We start from the raw sequence: 15,520 nt of genomic DNA on the forward strand, positions 1-15,520 counted from the left end.
CGGGGCTCTGAAGGGTCTAAGGTAGTTCTGTTTGGTTCCACCGTCCCTTGGTGACGGGGCTCTGAAGGGTCTAAGGTAGTTCTGTTTGGTTCCACCGTCCCTTGGTGACGGGGCTCTGAAGGGTCTGAGGTAGTTCTGTTTGGTTCCACCGTCCCTTGGTGACGGGGCTCTGAAGGGCCTTGGGTAGTTCCGTTTGGTTTCTGTTAGGTTCTGACAACTTCTTTGGTTTCATATCACTTTCTTTTGTAAGCACCAAGTCCTTCACCAACCGAGTTCCGTCAACATGAGGCGGACTGAGCATTGTTGTGTTACATACCGGTCGGGACAGTCATTAACTATGGGTGAGGATGGATATCGTGGGGACACTATTCAGAACCGAGTCAACCAAAAGATTCCAACATAATAACTCTGCTGTCACTGAATGGGCTGAAGTACAGAACGCTCAAAAGGGAACATTCCCAACGTGAGGATGCTCCAGGTCTGTAATGAGGAAAACCACCCTTTTTGGTTATTTTGATGAAAAACACACTCGCTGGGAAAGTCTCCTGCAATCCCCCGCAGTAATTAGTCCCTGTGAAACGATATACACGTCCCAACAAGACAAATAAAAGGAAGAATTCAGAAAAAGAGGGGGGAGGAAGGGACAGAGGGGGGAGGAGGGAGGGGTAATTATCTGGAACCTGTGCACCTGAACAAACAACCAGCAATGCTCCTAACAAAGTTCTCCTTGAAAGGAGGAACAGATGTGGAGAGAGCAAAGACAGGGTGGAGGTAAGGTGGGTGGAGGTAGGTTGGGGGTAGGGTCGGGGTAGGGTGTGGGTAGGGTGGGGGTAGGGTGTGGAAAGGTTGGGGGTTGGGTGTGGGTAGGTTGGGGGTAGGGTGTGGGTAGGGTGTGGGTAGGGTCGAGGGAAGGTGCTGGTCATCTGGGGTGCAGATGATGAGATGGTAAGACAACAACACTGTAAGACTGGTCTGGCCAGCATATTTTCAGTCGGTCTTGAAATAGACTCTGAGATGAAGAGGGTGTGCTTTTAAAGAACAGAGAAACAACAACAGAGGCGCGTACCGGAAGAGAAAGACCTTTCCTGCAGTATATTTATGAGTATATTAGTCTTACGTCTTCAGTGTATGCTGATAAAACAGCAACCTGCTGATGTCTCTTTAACGTCATTAAAAGCCTCTATTCTATCAATTCGTTTGAATATTTCTATTAACGTTATTATAATAACAATTTCAGTGGCTAAAACACCTCTTTTGCCTCTGGCCAATATGTCAACACTTATTTCATGGCTGGTGTTTTTCTGGCCGGTTTCTTATGCAACTTCTCTTCACTGTCATAAACCCTGAGTAATTGCTTCTGTATTCGGGGTGAGCAATTCAGTACCACAGGTGTTTCCAGACGTTCCCCACTGCTGTGTTCTGATTCAAATTTGTATGGCTTTGAGAGAAGTCAAGGAGAGTATGTACCTGGAAAAAAAATATGTTTAGGTCTGCCGCTTCACAGAAGAGGCGACGTGTTTCGTAAATACAACACACACACACACACAATAGACACCCATAACACACAACACACTGACAAAGCCTTGCACTAAACACACACACACACAATTTCTGTGCATCACCAGCCATCTCCCCATTCCAAACTCCTAGAAACAGCAACCTCCCTTCTGAATAGATGATGACTCCTCTAAAAGCTCTTTGGGGAAGCTTCCACTCCTTAGACACACACACACACCTACTACAGTCCTCCTCCTCATCATCACCTTCTCCCCAGAGGAAGATGTCACATCCCCAGCAGACGTCTGGGATGAGAATCATCTAAACACGTTCCGCCCTCCTTTAATTCATTTCTTTACTTCTCTCTCCTGTCCTGTCGGCCTTTCTTCTCTCTCTGTTTCTCTCACTCTGTCCATATCTCTCTTGTTCCTTCTCTCTCCTCTCTTTTGTCAATCATGCATTTGATTCTCTCGCTCCCTCTATCCTTTCTTTCTGTCTCTCGATTGGTCATTGTCTGTCCAATGGAGACCTCTCGCCTCTCCCTCCCTTTAGATCTCTCTCCTCCTCTCCCTCCCTCTAGATCTCTCTCCTCCTCTCCCTCCCTCTAGATCTCTCTCCTCTCCCTCCCTCTAGATCTTTCTCCTCCTCTCCCTCCCTCTAGATCTCTCTCCTCTCCCTCCCTCTTGCCTCTGATCTTTCAGTAAATCTCTGAGTGAGTGTAAATGTACTTAGCAATGAAAGGTGAATCAGTTTCTCTCCATCCTCTTTTCTCTCTCATCTCTTTTTCTCTCTCATCTTTCCTTTTCTCCATCCTTTCTTCCTGTTTCCTTCCCCCTCCCCGTCTCCCCCTTCTTCCTCCCCTACTTATCCTCCCCTCTCCATGTTTGACCTCACCTTCTCGTCCCCCATCCACTCCTCCAGAAGCATCAACTCCATGTTTCTGTTTATTGCCTCAAGCCCTTCACGATGAGTGACCACTAGAGATAGTTAGCTCTACTGCTAACCAAGCAAATTGAAAAACGTGTTTAAGAAACTTGAAATAGTGGGTGTGTAATCCAACCGTTCAACATGATTATATCTGCCCTTAATATGATAATATGGGCAGATATAATCTTATAAACAAACACACCATGACGAACTAGAGAGACTCTAAAAAGAGTCAAACAAACCATGACGAACTTGAGAGACTCTGAAAAGAGTCAAACACACCATGATGAACTTGAGACAATCTAAAAAGAGTCAAACACACCATGATGAACTTGAGAGACTCTAAATAGAGTCAAACACACCATGACGAACTTGAGAGACTCTAAAAAGAGTCAAACACACCATGACGAACTTGAGAGACTCTAAAAAGAGTCAAACACACCATGATGAACTTGAGAGACTCTAAAAAGAGTCAAACACACCATGACGAACTAGAGAGACTCTAAAAAGAGTCAAACACACCATGACAAACTTGAGAGACTCTAAAAAGAGTCAAACACACCATGACGAACTTGAGACTCTAAAAAGAGTCAAATCTACCATGACGAACTTGAGAGACTCTAAAAAGAGTCAAACCAACCATGACGAACTGTCTGGGTACATTTCTGATCTGATCTTGCTGGGTTCATTTCTGATCTGAACTCATTGGGTACATTTCTGATTGTCTCTGTCTGGGTAACTTTCTGATTTGATCTGGCGGAGTAACTGTTTGAGAAGCTGTAGTTTTCTATAACCTATTCTATAACCTTCAGTTAGGGTTAGGGTTACATCTTAAGGGGTTAGAGGTTAGAGGTGAAGGTTAGGGTTAGAGGTAAAAGGTTAGGTTCTAAGCGCAGTGGATAATGAGGTCCTGTGTTAATGCGTTAGACTGGAGGGTTCTGGGTTTCTGGGTATTTAGAGAACATGCGGCACACACACACGCATGAGCACAGGCACCAACGCACACACACACACACACACACACACTTGAACAAGCAGCATTTTCCATCAGACCAGAGGAAACCTACTCTTCAACAGGAATACAATCTGTCTAAAAGCACTCTTCGATTTCTCTACTCTGTATCTGTCTCTCCCTCTCTCTCTCTCTCTCTCTCTCTCCCCTTCACTTCTCTCTATCTTTCTATCTATATCCATCCATCCCTGTTTCTCTCTCCCTCTCTCTGTGTTTCTCTCCTACACATGTGTAACCTCACTGACACACAGAACACATCCCACAAACCATCACTTCACTTCCAGGTCAGCAGTCAAAAATATCCAGTTCTTTATGTAACAATAACATGTAAGGGGATGAACGGAGTGGTGGAGGAAGGAGGAGAGGGTGGAGTGGTGGAGGGAGGAAGTAGGAGGAAGAAGGAAGGAGGAAGGAGGAGGGAGGAAGGAGGGTATCTCTGTGTCTCTGTGTCTCTCTGTGTGTCTCTGTGTCTCTGTGTCTCTCTGTGTGTCTCTGTGTCTCTGTGTCTCTCTGTGTGTCTCTGTGTCTCTGTGTCTCTCTGTGTGTCTCTGTGTCTCTCTGTGTGTCTCTGTGTGTCTCTGTGTGTCTCTGTGTGTCTGTGTCTCTATGTGTGTCTCTCTGTGTCTCTGTGTCTCTCTGTTTGTCTCTGTGTGTCTCTGTGTGTCTGTGTCTCTCTGTGTGTCTGTGTCTCTCTGTGTGTCTCTGTGTGTCTCTGTGTGTCTGTGTCTCTCTGTGTGTCTGTGTCTCTCTGTGTCTCTTTGTGTCTCTCTGTGTCTCTTTGTGTCTCTCTGTGTGTCTGTGTCTCTCTGTGTCTCTCTGTGTCTCTCCGTGTCTGTGTCTCAATCCTTTTGTTCTCTCCACATTATCATATTAAGGGCAGATATAATCATGTTGAACCGTAACCTATATCTCAGCTGGAGGAAAAAAGAACAGGCTCGAAGACACACGTTCACAAACACACACACACACCCACACACACACACACACACACAGACACGCACACAGAGTTGACAGTCAAGTACTGATAATAACGAGGATGATGATGATGAGTTATTGTGGATACGCCAAAGAGATGAGACACCAGAATTTGAGGGAGGTCAGGGGGGAAGAGACACAAATCATCACTCTTATTATCAGTATAACAGAGAGATCTAGAGTATAGTATTGTTATCACTAGTCGCAGAGCAAACGTAAAATGGGTGAATGATTTAGGGCATCCCTCATCTCTACATCTCCCTTATTCATGCTCCATACAGTCTCCTCCCCCATTTCCCCGTCTTCAAATGAGAACCCTCCCCCCCAGGCTGTGGGGTGATGGTGAACCGGGGGTCATTCCGCTCCACTGTCTCCTTCACCCCCCAACTTCCTGCTTGTCCCTGACCAACAGATCTCACACTCTTCTCAGTGAGATTACGCTGGCATGCTTCATGGGGAAACGTTTGAAACACACAAAAAAGAAAAGGCTATGTGAAAAATAACACTGGACAAAGGTGAAATAAAAAATCTGAAATCCGAAAGTGAACCTTACACACTATTAAAACGCAAATGTTATATGATGTTGGTAAAAGCGGTGTAGAGTGTTACAATGTATTAACAAAGTAAAAGTGTAAAATGTGTAACAATGTATTAATGGTAAGGGGAAATTAAGTCATGAATATGGGCTTGTTCACAATCTTGTTTGTTCTCCACTGGTTGCCCTTTCCTCACGGCAATGGGTCACAGATCTTCCTTCAGCATTGCACATTGCTATATTTTGTCTAGCAGATATGAACGTTTATCAATGTTGGATTTGTTTTTCGAATTCTGGTCAGGTATTTCTATATCTTTTTTCTCTCTGTTTAGGGCAAGGAAGCATTACAATTCCCTTTGTGCTTTGATGGATACTTTGTTGTGTTTTCTACTGATTTGTTTTGGTCTAACTGTGTATTACTGTCTGTTTTCTCATGATTTGTTTGGTTCTAACTGTATTACTGTCTGTGTTTTCTCATGATTTGCTTGGGTCTAACTGTATTACTGTCTGTGTTTTCTCCTGATTTGTTTGGGTCTAACTGTATATTACTGTTTGTGTTGTCTCATGATTTGTTTGGGTCTAACTGTATTACTGTATGTGTTTTCTCATAATTTGTTTGGGTGTAACTGTATTACTGTATGTGTTTTCTCCTGATTTGTTTGGGTCTAACTGTAGTACTGTCTGTGTTTTCTCCTGATTTGTTTGGGTCTAACTGTATTACTGTTTGTGTTTTCTCATGATTTGTTTGGGTCTAACTGCATTACTGTCCCAGGGTTTTGTGGGGTCTGTTGGGTTTGTGAACTGACCCGAGGACTAGCTGGCTTTCTCTATCTAATTCTCTAATTATCTCTATCTCTTTCTCTCTCAAAGTATGTCCATGTCACTCTAATTATCTCTCCCTCTGTTTCTGTAAAAAAAAAAAACTTCATTGGTTAGTTTAAGGAGTTGGGGTTTGATTAGACATTAAGGGTTCGTTTTTGGATGTGTAGATTTTGTAACAGTTCAACATTTTCAGTTCTCATTTTGATAGAAATTCAAGTATGTGTGTCTGTGCATGTATGTGTTCTTGTGTGTGTCTGTGTGTGTGTGTGTATGGCAGGGTGTTGTGGGGCGTTGCTCGGTCCCTCCAGCCCTGCCTGACAGGATTAGTTACATTGCAGAGACAGAAGGAATTTCTGTGTTCTAACAAGTGTAACGCCCTGATGTCATGCTCTTGCGGTCACACCTGGCCGAGGATGAGACGACGGAGATCAGGGGGAGAAGTGAACACAGGGAGAGGTCAATGTTGACATGGTTACGGTTTCGATAAAACTGACAGAATCCACAATCAAAAAGTAAAGCTCCAGATAAGAGCAGAATAATGTCCACATGCAATATATTGGTATCAAGGACACATATCACATATTGGACAACATGGTCATATTGGATGTCATGGTCATATTGGAAAACATGGTCATATTGGACAACATGGCCATATTAGATGTCATGGTCATATTGGAAAACATGGTCAAATTGGACAATGTGGTCATAATGTACAACATGGTCATACTGGACAGCATGGTCATATTGGATACCATGGTCATATTGGACGCATGTGAGGTGAAGATGTTCTAGCCTCTATTCAATCTCTCTATTTCTCTATCTCTCTCTATTTCTCACTTTCTTTCATCTGGGATGTCCGATACTATGATGTGCGGTCATGAAATATTAAAAATATATCAAACAGAAGAAAAAGCAACATAACTATAGCTCACACATCTACTCTCTCACTCTCTCTCTCTCACACACACACACACAAACACACACATACACACACACATGTAAGTGGAACTGCCTTTGAAGTACGGACCGTAAATGTGAGAGACTTCTTCAAACCCAAGACTGGACCCAAGACCAAAAGTCAGCATTTAAATTGTGTAAATGTCCTCACTTTGATGACAATACAATTACACCAACAAACGAAAACAAACGCAAGCACACATACTTTCACACACACAGACACAAACACAACTGTTTACAGAGTTTTTTTTGCAACCCCATCATGTACCCCTGAGCATCAGCATAGCACATAAAGACACACACTTTCACACAGACAGTAAACCCAACGATGGTGACTCCGCAAACACACACATATATACACACGCACCCACACACAAACACACACAGACAGTTATATGTAAACATTCAAAGAGCTTGACTGGGGGATTTAGACTCACTCCATAAAGCCCCATATTTATTGAGATACAGGACGGCGTATCAGTGGAGAGTGGAGACATAAAGGAGAGAGGGGGACACTGGGGGAGAGAGAATGGAGACAGAAGGGAGGGAGGGGGACACTGGGGGAGAGAGAGTGGAGACAGAAGGGAGGGAGGGGGACACTGGGGGAGAGAGAAGGGAGACAGAAGGGAGAGAGGGGGACACTGGGGAAGAGAGAGTGGAGACAGAAGGGAGAGAGGGGGACACTGGGGGAGAGAGAAGGGAGACAGAAGGGAGAGAGGGGGACACTGGGGGAGAGAGAGTGGAGACAGAAGGGAGAGAGGGGGACACTGGGGGAGAGAGAGTGGAGACAGAAGGGAGAGAGGGGGACACTGGGGGAGAGAGAGTGGAGACAGAAGGGAGGGAGGGGGACACTGGGGGAGAGAGAGTGGAGACAGAAGGGAGAGAGGGGGACACTGGGGGAGAGAGAGTGGAGACAGAAGGGAGAGAGGGGGACACTGGGGGAGAGAGAGTGGAGACAGAAGGGCGACAGGAGTAGACAGAGCAACTGACAAACAATGACAATGACAAAAAGTATTCCTCAGACAAAAAAGGAAAACAGAGAAAGACTTCACACACATTCACCCCCCGATCACACACATTCACCCCATGTAGATCACACACATTCACCCCCTGTAGATCACACACATTCACCCCCTGTAGATCACACACATTCACCCCCTGTAGATCACTCACATTCACCCCCTGTAGATCACACACATTCACCCCCTGTAGATCACACACATTCACCCCGTGTGGTTCCTTCACATTCACCCCATGTAGATCACACACATTCACCCCCTGTAGATCACACACATTCACCCCTTGTAGATCACACACATTCACCCCTTGTAGATCACACACATTCACCCCCTGTAGATCACACAGATTCACCTCTTGTAGATCACACACATTCACCCCTTGTAGATCACACACATTCACTCCCTGTAGATCACACACATTCACCCCTTGTAGATCACACACATTCACCCCTTGTAGATCACACACATTCACCCCATGTAGATCACACACATTCACCTCTTGTAGATCACACACATTCATCTCCTGTAGATCAAACACGTTCACTCCCTGATCACACACATTCATTCCATGTAGATCACACACATTCACTCCCTGTAGATCACACATATTCACCCCTTGTAGATCACACACATTCACCCCCTGTAGATCACACATTCAACCCCTGTAGATCACACACATTCAACCCCTGTAGATCACATACATTCAACCCATGCAGATCACATATATTCACCCCTGGTAGATCACACACATGGATACATTACAAGGAGGTGAAAAAGGGATGGAGAGCAAGACTGAGAATAGAATGAGAGAGAAAAAAGAGTGGGAGAGAATTAGGGGTGTGAAAGAATGAGAGAGGGAGACGCAAAAAAATCCATCTCTCTTTGGCTGTCTGGATACTTAACCCTAAATGACCCTTAACCCGTGACCCCAAATTATTTCACACAGCTGAAACCTGCATGTGTGGGTGTCTGTGCAAGCCACAATGACTGTGTTCAAACCATTTTATAAAGCGTGCTTTCCCTATGCTGTGGAAGTAACAATAGGACAAGACACAGATACACACATAGTCACAGACCCACACACAATCACAGACCCAAACACACACCAACACTCATTCACAGACACACACACAATCACAGACCCAAACACACACCAACACTCATTCACAGACACACACACAATCACAGACCCAAACACAGACCGACACTTATTCACAGACACACACACAATCACAGACCCAAACACACACCAACACTCATTCACAGACACACACACAATCACAGACCCAAACACACACCAACACTCATTCACAGACACACACACAATCACAGACCCAAACACACACCAACACTCATTCACAGACACACACACAATCACAGACCCAAACACACACCAACACTCATTCACAGACCCAAACACACACCAACACTCATTCACAGACCCACACACAATCACAGACCCAAACACACACCAACACTCATTCACAGACACACACACAATCACAGACCCAAACACAGACCGACACTTATTCACAGACACACACACAATCACAGACCCAAACACAGACCAACACTCATTCACAGACACACACACAATCACAGACCCAAACACAGACCAACACTCATTCACAGACACACACAGAAGTTGTAAGTCAACAGAATAATAAACTATTCTGATATTCTGATCAGGAGTCTTGGACTATGAGTCTTTCACTTCATTAATCATTGATATATAGTCTTTCATCTTGGCTGTTGAGCTGGTCCATGAGAAAAAGTGTGTCTGTGTGTGAGAGAGAGAAGGAGAGCATAACAGCCGAAGAATAGAATCGACCAGCTGATGAGAGAAGTCACACTCACACCCAAAGACACAACGTGTGAGAAAGCACACACAAACACTAGCACACACACACACACTTCACCATACACACATCTCCACACCTCCCCGTAGAAACGTCCTTACCCCCTGCTCCAGTCTATCACAGGTAAAATCCTTTTGGTTAAATCTCTCCACTCTTCCTCAACAGGAATCCTTCACAGTGAGATGGTGCTACCAAACACTCCTGGCTATCACCAGCGCTTCACGGTAACTCCACACACACTAAACACTAGACTCCACACACACGCGTTGCCCCTTCCATGCCTAGACGAAACTAAAGACTCGGAGGGTGTGTGTGAGCCCGCCTACTATCTCTCTCTCTCTCACTCTCTCTCACTCACTCATTTAACCCTTCTCCCTCCTCTTTTTGTATGTTTTTTCTCCCTCTCTCTTTCTCTCCAGGTCCTCTCCTGCCAGATAGACCACTGACTGGCAGAATGGTTTTTCTGTGTGTGTGTGTTTGTGTGTGTGTATGTGTGTGTCTCTAATCCCTAAGATGTCCCCTGCTTCCTTTTTAATTGCTCGCTCTCTGGCCTGAGGTTTACACACACACAGCCCAAACCAAAGATTTAAAAAAAATACATACACACAGATTTGCAGATAGACACAAAAATATGAACTGTACACATATTTTATATTTCATATTTATTTTATTCTTTGTAAACCCAGGACACACAATATAGATTGATTACGATCTGAACACATAACACACACTGACACACACAGACACACACAGACAGACACCCACACACATACACACTCACACACATCACACTGACTGATTTTTATTTTTAGATAAATACATTACATTTTTTGTACTTACATGACTAAATATGACTGAATGATGTGTAGGGAGACAGGAGGTGCAAAGGTTTCTTATTTGATTATTTCACATTTATATAAGGAATATTGAAAAGTGGAGGTACCTGACAGGGGGAGGTTCCTGACAGGGGGAGGTTCCTGAAAGGGGGAGGTTCCTGGACCAGCCAATCCTACCCCACCTTGGCTGACTATATGAGCCCTAATCATGTGGTCTATTATTCATTCACTCTGCAAATAAATGACTCCAGTTCTGCAAGGAGAAGAGTTGAGGAATGGAGGGAAGGAATGAGAGGAGAAAGTGAGGAGGGGAGGGAAGGAAGGAGAGGATGAGGTGAGGAGCGGAGGAAAGGGAAGGAGAGGAGCAGCTGAGGAGCAGAGGGAAGGAAAGACTGACTAACCCTAACTCCTTCAGGGGGGTCTTGTTGTGGTCATCCCTCATTTTCAACAGGGGTTAGTGGATTAGACTCGGAGTCCAGCGTGTGTTTAGTCTCATTGTCGGACCAGTTAGAGAGGTGACATGTTCTGGTCATTCTACAGTCTGTTCATTTATAAATACACACAGGATATAACGTATATGTCCTGACTGGGTGCCCTAATGTCTGTCTCTATATAAATAGTGATGAAGACAGAGGTTGTAATGTTATTGTCCAGTCTGGTTGTTTTATTGTTATTCTCTATATAAATAGTGATAAGACAGAGGTTGTAAAGATATTGTCCTGTCTGGTTTTTTTTTACCATCTGTCTCTATATAAATAGTGATTGGACAGAGGTTGTAATGTTATTATCCTGTCTGGGTATTCTACTGTCTGTCTCTATGTAAATAGTGATGAAGACAGAGATTGTTATGTTATTGTCCTGTGTGGTTGTTTTACTGTCTGTCTCTATATAAATAGTGATAAAGACAGATGTTGTAATGTTATTGTTCTGGCTAGTTGTTCCACTCTGTCTCTATATAAATGAGGTTGCAATGTTATTTTCCTGGCTTATCATTCTACTGAATGTATCTATAGCCATGGCAGAAAGCAATATATTTAATAGCTAATACAGATATATGTTGATATGATCTCTTTCCAACAAACTTCCTCCCTCTGCCTCTCTTTCTCTCTCCCTCCATCTCTGTCTCCCACTCTCCCTTTCTCCACCTCTTCAAGTGTATCTCTGTTCTTTTTAAATAGCTGTAAAGGATCAGTTGATGGAACACATATCCTAAACAGCAGCCTATTCACTAAGCAGAGCACTATTCTTTAGCAGAACCTATAAAGACAAAGTAGTAGTAAACCACAAGAGACACAGAACCACAGGTTAAACATAGAACCGCAGGAGACACACATCCACAGGTTAAACACAGAAGCACAGGAGACACAGAACCACAGGTTAAACATAGAACCGCAGGAGACACACATCCACAGGTTAAACACAGAAGCACAGGAGACACAGAACCACAGGTTAAACATAGAACCGCAGGAGACACACATCCACAGGTTAAACACAGAAGCACAGGAGACACACATCCACAGGTTAAACACAGAACCGCAGGAGATACAAAACCACAGGTTAAACACAGAAGCACAGGAGACACAGAACCACAGGTTAAACACAGGGGGCGGGGTTAGACAGAAGCCAGTGTGCAGGGTTGAAGACAAGCCATGGATCAGGGGTAGACAGAAACAATGGGGCAGAGTAAGACAGAAGCCAGTGGGCGGTAACAGTAACTGTAATCAGTTACGTTACCAACAAAAACATTGTAATCGGATTACAGATACTTTTGAAAAAATGTATGTTTACTTTTGGATAACAGCAATTGAAAAATAATAAATGCGCGAAATAATTCTGACACGTTGTATGATTGAGTTTATTATTTAATGTTATAAAAACATCTATATTTGAACCAAAATATGAATAGCGCGCCTTAGTTGTGTGTGTGATCATAATGCACGCAAACTTGGACGGTCACAACCAGTTTAGTGACGGTGGAAGCGCCAGTTTAAATTTCTCTGGTTTTGATTGGTTGGATGGCTGGTAAAAACAGAGTACATCTTCGATAATATTAGCTTCATTGTTCATTGGTTATCATTGGCTGCTGACATAATTTACTTTAAGCTACTGGTGCATGTTTATAATCACAGTTTATTTCTTTCATTTGCGTTTTGAAAATCCATCACTGGTGGCCATAATAATCGCAGGTTACGTTCGCGCGGGGTAAATCTTATTTCTATGCTGGTGTTCACGATTGCAAACGAGCATTCGAGTGCCTGGGGCTTCTGCAACATTTTGATGTTTGTTGGTTGTGGAGCAAATCATCAGACTACTGCAGATTTAGTATATGCGCGAAAAGCTACGGATATCTAAATGTTTATATACAACAAAGTCAATACCCTTTTTGAGTAATAGCCATTTATTTTTAACAATGTGTTGAAGCAATTAAAAACATGAATAGAACAGGCTTAAGCATCATTAGATTTTGGGTTATGTTCAGATAAAAAGTCAGATTCTGGAAGATCGAGGTTTATTGGATTAATTGGAATGACTGAATATCTGACAGACCTTTAGCTGTAATGTAGAGATGTAGCCCAATCATATTGAAGTAAAAAGCAGTTGTTTAGAAACCCATTTCCAAAGGCACTGTAGCCTACACAACTCATAAGGTAAAATGTGAATTCCGTTTTTGGCCAGCTATGTAAACTCTTAACATTGATTGATCCCGAAAAAGTTGTTCAGTTGGTCCTAGGCTAATCCTATTTGTTTTCCAATGCCTCTAAATATGAAAGTAATCTAATGTAATCAGACTAAGTTACTGAGTTTGAATAATCAAAAAGTTACGTTACTGATTACAAATTTGGACAGGTAACTTGTACTGTAACGGATTAGATTTAAAAAGTAACCTACCCAACCCTGGCTATGATGTTTATTCTTTTAAGGAAACACAGCAATGCTGGTATACAGTCGTGCTCATAAGTTTGCATACCCTGGTAGAAATTGTGAAATTTTGGCATTGATTTAGAAAATATGATTGATCATGCATTGTGCCATTCTGTTATGACCTACAGTTGAATGTGAATCCCATAAGAAATAAAAGTGTTTTAATTACCTGCTCACTCTCGTTTTCTTTACAAAAGGTACATATATTATCAATTTCCCAAGGGTATGCAAACTTTTGAGCACAACGGTATATGACAGCAACATAGGAATTCTTCACCTTTACTTCACAATATAACATGCTCATTTTGGATTTAAATAAAATACTTTTGTTTTATTTTTAAAAAGAATCTGATCTGAAATGCACAAAAAAAATGTCACTACCTCCACACAAATAGGTTAATTACCTACAATCCACATAATAATTAATATTTCCTGATTCTTTCCCTCCTGTGTGAACCTGTTTAATTTTTAAAACACAGCATCTGATAGTGCTGGCTATTCGTTTTTAAGGGTCAACGGTTTGAAGATGGTTTAGCATGTAGCCTGTATATAGCCAGTAATTGTGAGCTTTTGTGTGTGTGTGAGCCAGCTAAATATCACCCAGGTAATGAAAGTCCTACTATTTCTCTGACTGTAAACGTAAAATACACACGCTCTCTGTCTCACTCTCTCCTCCAGCTCTCTCTACACTCTCAGAGAACAATAGACTGGCACCTGCTAATTCAGATCGTATCTCTCCCTCTGCTTTATCACGCTGAGTATGTTATCCACAGAAGGCATGCTTGTGTTTGTGTGTGTGCGTGTACGTGTGTGCATGTATGTGTGTTTAGGTATGTGTGTGTGCGTGTATGTGTCTGTGTGGGTGTGTGTGTGTAGGTGAGTGTGTGCGTATATTTACGTGCATGTATGTGTCTTTAGGTGTGCATGTGTGTGCGTGTGTGTGTGTGTATGTGTGGGTGGAGGGCAGGTATACAGCTCAGATCATATTTCCATTCAATCTGGTTGGATAGATTTCCTCATAAAGGTTACAGTTGCTCTTTTCCATGTGGGATCCGTATAGAGTATGGAACAGACAGGTACATGGACAGATGGAAATCATACACTCTCACACACACACACACACACACACACACCAGAATTTCCTTCTCATCATCTCCTGCCTTACGTAAACCTGAAGACACACACACAGCCGTAATAGACATCTCCCTCCCACCTTGCCAGATCTGATAAAGTCATTACCACCAGCCGAGCGGAGGAAGAAATGATGAATTATAAATCTCCTGCAGGACCCACTACATTAGCAGTCTGGCGCTAGCTAGGTTTACGTCTATACACAGCCAGGTCTAGCTAGATTTACGTCTATACACAGCCAGGTCTAGCTAGGTTTACGTCTATACACAGCCAGGTCTAGCTAGGTTTACGTCTATACACAGCCAGGTCTAGCTAGGTTTACGTCTATACACAGCCAGGTCTAGCTAGGTTTACGTCTATACACAGCCAGGTCTAGCTAGGTTTACGTCTATACACAGCCAGGTCTAGCTAGGTTTACGTCTATACACAGCCAGGTCTAGCTAGGTTTACGTCTATACACAGCCAGGTCAAGCTAGGTTTACGTCTATACACAGCCAGGTCAAGCTAGGTTTACGTCTGTACATAGCCAGGTCTAGCTAGGTTTACATTTGTACACAGCCTGGTATAGCTAGATTTACATCTGTAAACAGCCGGGTCTAGCTAGGGTTACGTCTGTAAACAGCCAGGTCTAGCTAGGTTTATGTCTGTACACAACCAGGTCTAGCTGGGTTTACGTCTGTACACAGCCAGGTCTAGCTAGGTTTATGTCTGTAAACAGCCAGGTCTAGCTAGGTTTATGTCTGTACACAGCCAGGTCTAGCTAGGTTTACGTCTGTACACAGCCAGGTCTAGCTAGGTTTATGTCTGTAAACAGCCAGGTCTAGCTAGGTTTACTTCTGTACACAGCCAGGTCTATGTGGGGATGCATTACTTGTGGTTGTGGACCAGCAAGCTTGTGTCACACACTTTCCAGGCCAGGGGTCTCGAACACTGCTCCCGGAGAGACAGCCCTGGTTGTTAAAATATTAGGAAAACCCCTTTTTTGTTATAAAAATTAGGAAAACCCCTTTAAGAGACCAGAGGGCCTT

At 43.3% G+C, this 15,520-nt stretch overlaps 1 protein-coding gene across 2 annotated transcripts in view; it reads right to left on the reverse strand.

The window, feature by feature from the left end:
- The window catches only part of tiam1a (TIAM Rac1 associated GEF 1a), a 78,248-nt gene extending 68,373 nt beyond the window's left edge, over positions 1-9,875 (reverse strand). For both annotated transcript variants that reach the window (XM_010897240.5, XM_020048448.3), the window contains exon 1: positions 9,705-9,875. The gene's annotated coding sequence lies outside the window, so the exon portion shown is untranslated. The remainder of the gene's footprint in view (positions 1-9,704) is intronic.
- Between the last annotated feature and the right edge of the window lie 5,645 nt (positions 9,876-15,520).

This window comes from Esox lucius, chromosome 7 (genome assembly GCF_011004845.1).
Source record: "Esox lucius isolate fEsoLuc1 chromosome 7, fEsoLuc1.pri, whole genome shotgun sequence".
Taxonomy (NCBI): Eukaryota; Metazoa; Chordata; class Actinopteri; order Esociformes; family Esocidae; genus Esox; species Esox lucius.